Genomic DNA, 8,704 nt, shown 5'->3' on the forward strand with positions numbered 1-8,704 from the left:
TTCATTCAAGCAAGTGACATGGGAGCATGGAATGCTGTAGAAGAAGGATACATCAAACCTCTCACTCATCCAAGGTTGTGGAGTGAAGGAGAGACAAGAATGTTCCAGCTCAACTCCAAAGTCATCCATATCATTTTTTGTGCTCTTGGACCAGATGAATACAGAAGAGTTTCATCGTGTACAACCGCCAAAGAAATATGGGACAAACTTCAAGTCACTCATGAAGGTACCGATGAGGTAAATAAATCTAAAATTAGTATTCTAACGCATAGCTATGAAAATTTTAGGATGAAACCAAATGAAGATATCAAATCTATGACGGATAGATTTTCAACGATTGTCAATGGTCTCAAATCATATGGAGAGATCATTTCAAATGAAAAGCTTGTGAGGAAGTTAGTCTACTCCCTCCCAAAATCGTGGCAATCAAAGAAGATGGCAATCATCGAGTCTAAGGACTTAACGTCCTTAACTCTTGAAGAGCTAATTGGGTTACTCCTCACTCATGAAATGATGCTCGAAGATGAGGTGGACCTCGAAAAGATTGACGAGACACAAAGGAAAAGGAGAAGAAGAAAAACATTGGAGTTGCTCTCAAATCCACAAAAGATGAGAGTGATTCGAATAACGATGACGATGACGAGGAAATGACATTGTTTGCCAAACGGTTCAGAAAAATGATGAGACCTTATCGAGGAAGAAAATTCAAACGAAATGAAGGCCTCAAAAATGAACCGAAAGAAAAGGACCCAATCATTTGCTAAGAATGCAAAAAGCCAGGGCATGTCAAATATGATTGCCCACAATTGAAGAAAAAGGGTCAATCAAAGAATAAGAACAGGGCTCATGTGGCTACATGGAGCGATGAAGAAAGTTCAGATGAAGAGGAACAAGAAGTAGCTAACTTATGCTTGATGGCATTTGGGGAAGATTCTAAGGTAACCACTAACTCATCCGATTTTGATGATTTATCCTATGATGAGTTATTAGAGGAATATAATGGGCTGGTTTCGGATTATGAGAAATTATTTTTAAAATATAAAAATGATGTTTTAAAATTAAAAAATGAAAACAAACTCATATCCAAAACCAACAACGATCTTGAAAGTAAAATCAAAGATTTGCAAATCAAACTAGAAGAGTTTGAAAAGAAAAATTTAGATTTGCATAATTTACTTTCAAAGATCAATGATGATTATCAAAAGAAAATTGATGATCTTAAAACTTCTTTTGATGAAGTTGGAACAAAACATTTTGAAAAAGGTGGAAATTCAAAATCCAACTTTGTTAAAAAAAGTTTTAGAAACTACAATCATAGAGGTCCCCAAAGAACCTCTAATGGAAAAATCGTTAGAAGTATGTGGGTTCCTAAAGAACTTATTACTACTAAAGATAAAAATATCCTACACAAATGGATACCTAAGGGGACTAGGATTTTGGAAACTAATGAATATGGACCCAAAAGAATTTGGGTACCAAAAATCAAAAATTAATCTATGTTTGTAGGGAAATGAGCATTGCTACAAGGCATGGGAAACAAATTCAAATTCATGGTACCTTGATAGTGGATGCTCAAGACACATGACCGGAGACAAAAGCCGGTTCATTGAGCTTAACGCCAAAAATGGAGGAGAAGTGACTTTTGGAGACAATTCAAAAGGTCACATTGAAGGTATTGGTACAATAGGTAATATCTCTTCCATAAAAATTAAAAATGTTTTATATGTGAATGGATTAAAGCATAATCTATTGAGTATTAGTCAATTATGCGATAAAGGATTCAATGACTTATTTGAAATTAATGGTTGTAAAGTCATTGACATTGTATCTAATCGGATTATGCTTGTTGGTCATAGAATAGGAAACATATACATGGTGCATTTAGATTCTTTTGATATGACTAATTTATGCCTAGTTGCTAAGGAGGAACATGATAGTTGGTTATGGCATAGGAGACTAGGACATGCTAGTATGAGTGTTTTGCAACGGTTAATTCAAGGAGACCTAGTAAGAGGGTTGCCTAAGCTTAAATTTGATAATGATAAAATTTGTGATGCTTGTGCTAAAGGAAAATAAAAGCGAGTTTCTTTTAAATCCATTAATGATGTTTCAACTAGTAGAGTTTTACAATTGATCCATTTAGATCTTTTTGGGACAACTATAACTACTAGCTTGGGTGGAAAACAATATGCATTTGTTTTGGTAGATGACTATTCTAGATATACTTTGGTTCTATTTTTAAGTACAAAAGATGAAGCATTAGAACAATTCATCACGTTTTCAAAAGTAATCCAAAATGAAAAAGGTTACTCTATAACTAGTGTTAGGAGTGATCATGGAACTGAATTTGAAAATCTTGGATTTACTGAATTTTGTAACTCTAATGGTATTAGCAATAATTTTTCAGCACCTAGAACCCCTCAACAAAATGGAGTTGTTGAGAGGAAAAATCGAACTTTAGAAGAAATGGCTAGAACCATGCTTTGTGAAAATAATTTGCCAAAATATTTTTGGGCGGAAGCCACAAATACCGCTTGTTATGTTGTAAATCGAGTAATGATTAGGCCAATTTTAAAGAAAACTCCATATGAAATTTTCAAAAATAAAAAGCCTAACATTAGTTATTTTCATCCTTTTGGATGTAAATGTTTTGTTTTAAACAACGGTAAAGAAAACCTTGGCAAATTTGATGCTAAAAGTTATGAAGGAATTTTTCTGGGTTATTCCTTAAATTCTAAAGCCTATCGTGTATTTAATAAAAGAACTTTAGTTGTAGAAGAGTCTATACATGTTGTTTTCGATGATAATCCCCTTCCGAGGAAGGATTCTTGTGTGAATGATGATGTAGGTGTTATAAATACAAATGACGTTAGACATGACGTTGGAGAACCATCATCAAAGGAAGAAACGAAAAATGAGGAAACTCATGATCCTCTTGAGAATCCAACCATTGAAGAAAGGGAAGTATCTTATCCAAGAGAGTACAACTATGTCAAGGATGGTGAAATTATAGGTGATCCATCCAAAGGGTAACAACTCGATCTTCTCTTAGAAATATTTGTAATTATGTTGCATTTATCTCATGCATAGAGCCTAAGAATATTAAAGAAGCATTAAATGATGAACATTGGATTATGGCTATGCAAGAAGAGTTAATCAATTTGAGAGAAGTAAAGTATGGACATTAGTTGAAAGGCCTAGTAATAAATCTACTGTAGGTACTAGATGGTATTTAGGAATAAGCTTGATGAGAGTGGTAATATAGTGAGAAACAAGGCTAGACTTGTTGCTCAAGGGTATACTCAAGAAGAGGGCATAGACTATGATGAAACATATGCTCCCGTAGCTAGGATGAAAGCAATTAGAATGTTATTAGCATTTGCATGTTTCAATGAATTTAAATTATATCAAATGGATGTTAAAAGTGCATTTTTAAATGGTTTTATAAAAGAAGAAGTGTATGTGGAACAACCTCCAGGTTTTGAAGATTCAAATTTTCCGGATCATGTTTTAAAATTGACAAAAACTTTATGGTTTAAAGCAAGCTCCTAGAGCTTGGTATGAAAGATTGTCAAATTTTTTAATTGAAAAAGGTTTTTCAAAAGGGAAGGTTGACACTACATTGTTTTTGAAGCATAAAGGTAAAGATTTATTAGTAGTTCAAATTTATGTTGATGATATAATATTTGGTTCTACTAATGATGTTCTTTGCCAAGAATTTTCTAAGCTAATGCAAAATGAGTTTGAGATGAGCATGATGGGGGAGCTCTCATTTTTCTTGGGACTCCAAATCAAGCAAAGAAAAGATGGCATTTCATCAATCAAGCTAAGTACGTCAAAGATATGCTCAAGAGGTTTGGACTGGAAAATGGGAAACCTCATGACACTCGAATGAGCTCTTCAACAAAGCTTGACTTAGATGAAGGAGGTAAATGTGTAGATGTTAAATTATATAGGTCAATGATTGGATCTCTACTTTATCTAACTGTAAGTAGACCGAAGGAATCACATTTACTAGCTGTTAAGAGAATCTTTAGATACCTTAAGGATACTCTTAGTTTAGGACTTTGGTATCCTAGAGACTCTAGCTTTAGCTTGCATGCTTTTTCTGATGCGGATTATGGAGGATGCAAATTAGATAGGAAAAGCACCTCCGGTACTTGCCAATTCCTTGGAAATATGCTAATTTCTTGGTTTTCAAAGAAAAAAAATTATGTTGCATTATCTACCACTGAAGCCGAATACATTTCAGCTGGTAGTTGCTTTGCACAAGTTTTATGGATGAAACAACAACTTTTTGATTATGGAATTGAAGTAGGTACCATTCCTATCAAGTGTGACAATACTAGTGCTATTTGTCTCACTAAAAATCCCATCCAACACTCTAGAACTAAGCAAATTGAAATAAGACATCACTTCATTAGAGACCATGTCACTAAGGAAGTTGTAGTTCTAGAATTTGTTGATACTTTGCACCAATTAGCGGATATCTTTACAAAACCTTTAGACAAGGAACGATTTTGGACACTTAGGAGAGAATTAGGTTTGACCAATCTATCTTCACTGAGTGTTTAAAATAATTTTAGCACTTTTAATAATAAATGAAAAATGCTTATAATAGTAATTTTTGATTGCATTCATTGCTATTAGATAGGGGGAGTTTATGATTCTTGATGAAAAATTAATTTTATGTTCAAATATCGTTTAAAGATTAATTGAATTGTTTGAACATTATTAATTTTCAATATATGAGTTGCCAATGTCACAGGGGAATCGATACCCCCTGGGGTTCTGGTTATACACGGGCATAACCCTTCAAAATCCTCAAAAACACTCTATTTTCTTCCTTCCGCCGTTTCTCACCCTCTAAGCACTCAAATCTCCATTTTTGCCTCAAATCAACGTTTTTAATCGAATTTACTTCAAATATCATCCTCTAAACCTGTTGGAATCATCAAAAACGTGCAAACTTCATCTAATCTCACTCAAATCCGAAATCATTCAAGGTATTTTTCCAAAACTTCTATTTTATCAATTTATGAACATAGAACTAGTTTTAATTAGTTCTAGGTTGAATTTTAGATCGGGCATTGATTATTTAGTAATTAGAAACTAGATATTACAACTAATTTCATCAAAAACACAAGAATTTTCCAAATTTTTCTAAATTTTCGAAATAAAAAAAAATTATTTTCAAATTATTGTGTTTTGATTAAATTATGTTGTTGTTATGAAAAACTATACATATATTGTTTCTCAAAACCATATTTTTCAAAAGTTTTTCAAAAAACTTTGCCCATTAGGATTGATTTAGAGAACCTTGAAATATGAGGACTCAATTGAGTTTTGGGATTGATTGAATTGCATACATGTGTTTTCTAAATTGCAGGTTATCAATTCTATTCCGATTTCCTAAACCATGTCCAATCCTAAACGTGCTAGGTCATCATCTAGTCGCTTACACCGTCAACCAAATCCACCTCCAAATCCTCCTCCTATTCCAATTTCTAATCCTAATCCCATTGATCCTAACTTGACTATCCAAAATTCGTGTTTCAATCATCCTGGTCCTAGAAATCATCGTTTTTGGTATTATCAAATTTTGACTCTTACAAAATCCGGGAAGAATGTATTCCTTCTCGTCAAACTATGTTAGCTATCAATTTTAAATATCTTCCTCTTTTACAAGAGTAGAAATTTGATAAACTCTTTGACCTTGAACCCATCGTTTACCATCAACTTGTCGTATTTTCTATTCTAATGTCGTTTGTGTTAAAAACCGAAACCATAGGAATTCGTTCCTACCTCCTAGGATAATTCTTATATATTAACTCGACTTACATAGCCAATATATTTGGATTAGATAATGATGGTATTTCAAATGAAAAACAGGTTTTAGGATCTCGTTATAAAAGAAGGGATAGTGCAAGTGTCTTAGACCTTCATGAACGTTTTCTTCATCTAATGATTTCTTGGTGGTTTCGACCATCCGGAGGTCGTTATTCTACTCTTAGAGCCTTAGATCTTTTGTGGTTATATTATTTCAAAAACAACCTACCTCAAATTATTTTTGCTGAAATTGTTGAAACCGTAAATCTTGTTCCTAACAAGAAACTCTGTTCATCTCTTGTTTACGGTTGCATTTTGAGTAATCTGTTTTCCAAAGCTGGGCTTAGAGTCGGTCTATATGTTGTTTTTCCCCTTAAGAAACAAATTAACCTTCTTTTCTTAACGAGAGCGGGATGGATTAAGGATAAGAAAAACGGTGAATGGGTTCGATCTTCTGTAAATACTCTGGGAGCTAGTTCTTCACAAGCTCCACCCGAAGCTGACGAAGATCTCGAGCTTGAGCAATTAGTGCGAGACATCGATGAAGCCGAAGATGAGCCTGAGCAGCCCGAAGAGCAAGCACAACAAACGCATCAAATGCCTCCATATTTCTAATCCTTTATGGAGACATTCGATTTTCGATACGCTACCATGGATTCACGCTTTTCTTCTATAGAGTCCCACTTATCTACAATGGGAGCTCAATAATTAGAAATTCGTCGGGAGATGCGTGCAAACAATGAAGCAACTAACGCACGTATTAATGACCTCACTAACTAAATGGCCGCTATGCGAGCTCGTTTTCCTCCTCCTGATCCTGATATGTGATTCTATGTTTTGCTTTGAACTCCAAACTTATTGTTTTAACATTTTGAATATTTTGGAATGTTTGAATTTGTGGATTGATTGACTTTGAATTTGTTTGGATTTATGAATGGTTAGAAATTATCTATTTGGTGTGATTAAATTTATTCATCATTTACTTCATGATTAGATATATGACCAATTTTGCCATTTCACATTAATGAATATTGATTATGAAACTAATGGCTAACGTTTCTGTTGTTTGTGATCTTAGCAGCTTATATTATATATAATCAATTGGCTAAATGATTTCAAAACCTTGTTTAAATTCTTTTAAATGTCTTTTTGATTTAACAAAAAGGGGTAGAAGTGTTAAATGTGTTTTTAAATAATAAATGGGAGAAGTGTTAAGTAAGGGGGAGTAATTTCAAAACTTGATTTCAAAATCTTAAAATTACTAAAATGTTTTGTTATATCAAAAAGGGGGAGATTGTTGAAAACATTTTGATATTTCGATATAACAAATTAAGTTAAATGAATTTTAAATTTTCCAAATGATTTTCTAAGTATATTCGATATAATTATTCGAATATCAAAACATTACTCAAATCTTTCAAAGATCATTTTTAATCCTTACTCAAAGTGTAAAATTAAGTTTTAAACTTAAAACAATTTCAAGATAATTTTACGAAGTATTTCGAACCATTTCAAAGCCAAAAATTCCAGATTGCTCAGAGGGAACCGATTCCCCCCCAAGGGGGTACCGATTCCCCCTGAATGGTTTGGCTCCGAGAATTCTAGTATGCTCGGAGGGAACCAATTTCCCCCCAGGGGGTACCGATTCCCCCCTTGTATAACGGTCGAAATATTTGAATTTTACACTTAGGGAATCAATTCCCCATAGGGGGTACCGATTCCCCCCACGCTCCAAACTGTTTTATTAATTATTTTCACACTAAAACGGCTATATTATTTTCTCTAATTATCCCCAACGTTCAGAAGTGATTCAAGGTGTATTTAAGCAAGCTTAGAAGCCATTGATCAATAACAAGAAACATCAAGCAATTAGAATCAAGAGAGAATCAAAGAGAAAGCATCAAACCTCAAGTTTGAGCATTTCAAGCATATTTTTCATTCAATATTCATTTTGCTTTCAAGAACATTTATTGTGATCAATTGTATTTATTATTGAGTGTTCTTTCTTTGTTCTAGAATTGTGCAAACATATTTGCCTTGTGAGGTTTTTCTTGTAAGTTTGCAAATTTGTATTTCTCTTTGAGAAAAGAGTGTTCTCAAGAATTGGGGTATATTCTTGAGGGAGTTGTAAGGTTATCTCTTTAGCCTCAAAAGAAAGAACAAATTAGTGAATTTGTTTGAAAATCCTTAGTGTGGATAGCTAAGGTAGTGGACGTAGACTTTGGTTGATAAAGTAGAACCACTCTAAATCGCTGTGCAATTTCTTTCAATTTTCTGCAAAAGCTTCCACAAAAATTTTATTGCCAATTCACCCCCCTCTTGGCCTATTCAGTCAATCGATTAACTCAACATTTTATTTATTAAATTTCTCAGTTGTTAACTTTATTTCCATTTATTTTCCAGCATGTATGTATTTATGTATGTTTTTCTTTTCTATTTAAAGTATCATAATTTAACCTTCATATTTTATTTTGATCAATTCAGTGTTTTTATTTTACAAATGTAACATTTTTATCTTTTAAGGGTATTCTTTTAAATCAATCAGAGGTAAGTAATTTGGATCGAATATTTATTTATAATTTAACTTGCAATTTTCTTAATTAAGACAACTGAAATTAAATTAGTACTGAAAGGGCAATTCAAGGGTGCTAATCCTTCATTTACTATAACCGACTCCCGAATCCGATATATTTCTGGTAAGATGCAGATCAGCTAAGAAACCGAGGTATCCGATCAACTAATTTTTGTTCTTAAAATAAATGATCGGTGGTGACTCTAACCCACTTATTTAAGTCGAAGCCCAATTTCGGGCCCACCCAAAAAATGGTTGCGACAGCTTGGCGACTCTGCTGGGGATTGGTAAGTGAGTCAGGGT

The sequence above is a fragment of the Hibiscus syriacus genome, unplaced genomic scaffold (assembly GCF_006381635.1).
Source record: "Hibiscus syriacus cultivar Baekdansim isolate YM2019G1 unplaced genomic scaffold, ASM638163v2 tig00111303_pilon, whole genome shotgun sequence".
Lineage (NCBI taxonomy): Eukaryota > Viridiplantae > Streptophyta > Magnoliopsida > Malvales > Malvaceae > Hibiscus > Hibiscus syriacus.